Genomic DNA, 1,154 nt, shown 5'->3' on the forward strand with positions numbered 1-1,154 from the left:
AAAACAAAACAAAACAAAACAGTAAGACTGTTGTTTGCATTTTTATTTTCTATCAAGCAAATAACGTTGTTGCACTTGCCCCTTTTCGTCAACGTGATCAATAAAGTGACTGGGAAAAGTGTGATTTTATCACGTGATTGGCCAACAGATGGCGCTGTTGTTACAAGTCTGGTTAGTACATCGGGGAGCGCCAACCTGATCTCGAGGAAAATGTACTCAAGTGCACTTCCGCAGTCACAGTAGAAGTCGAGTCATTGTCCGCAATGAAAAATATGTCCACATGATCTATTGGCGTCCATCAAATTGGACTTGAAATGCTAGCGAAGCCTGCAACAGTATTTCGCTGTTGCTTACCGCAGCAACAAACCCAATGTATGCTAACTCTGTTGTGTGAACGTTGGATGTCATTATCAAAAGAGTTTAATATGCCCGCGGCTTTTGCAGATCATTCTCATTTCTTTTGTGTACAGATAACAAATTGCTCAAAACCGCTTCAAACAAACCACATCCAAAATAGCCCCTGGAAGAAATTCACGAGAGACTGCGCGTATGTGCTGATGAGGACGAGTCGGGCGGGCCCTCCTCTCACTCGCATTCAAAACATTCCACTCCAGAAAAGGTCAGAGGTCACCGTTATGTCGTAGGAGGCGCAACTAACACGCAAACGATATCCCCGCCGCGGAACCAAAAGCGCCTGGCTCTTGTGTTTATTGTTGAGCGTTTCCGAACCTTTGTATCCAGGAATTGTGTGGGATGAATCTCATCTGAGGTGTGACCTGATCCCATGGGGCGCTGGATTTACTGTTAAGAGAGAATGGAGAGTGAAAAGAAAACATCACAGATTGAAAACGGCAGTGTAATTATAGCGCTCTCTTGTGCTGCGATACCTCTGTTTTCTTTACTGGGGTAGATGCGAGGGAAAGGCTTGAATTCATCTGGAGGAGGAAAATCTTCTTTTGGGTGGAACTGGAATTTGGATTCAAAGTCATCTGGATGGAGTGAAGAAGCAACTGCGCTGTCATTTTCAGATACGAAACACGGTGTTTCATTGTACCTTTTGGAAAGATGTGTCTTGTTTGAGATTCATTGCTGGATTATCATGCGGGCGTCTAAGTATTCATGTAAAGTGGATATAAAAAGTCTACACCCCCCCC

General features: G+C 44.0%; 1 long non-coding RNA gene across 1 annotated transcript; it reads right to left on the reverse strand.

Moving 5' to 3' along the window:
* Positions 1–22: 22 nt before the first annotated feature.
* Positions 23–1,041, reverse strand: LOC109509443 (uncharacterized). The gene is made up of 2 exons (XR_002166944.1): positions 888–1,041; positions 23–801 (listed from the first exon to the last, which is right to left on the reverse strand). It is a non-coding gene; the product is annotated as an uncharacterized LOC109509443 (long non-coding RNA).
* Between the last annotated feature and the right edge of the window lie 113 nt (positions 1,042–1,154).

The sequence above is a fragment of the Hippocampus comes genome, unplaced genomic scaffold (assembly GCF_001891065.2).
Source record: "Hippocampus comes isolate QL1 unplaced genomic scaffold, H_comes_QL1_v1.1 C16901482, whole genome shotgun sequence".
NCBI classification, from domain to species: domain Eukaryota; kingdom Metazoa; phylum Chordata; class Actinopteri; order Syngnathiformes; family Syngnathidae; genus Hippocampus; species Hippocampus comes.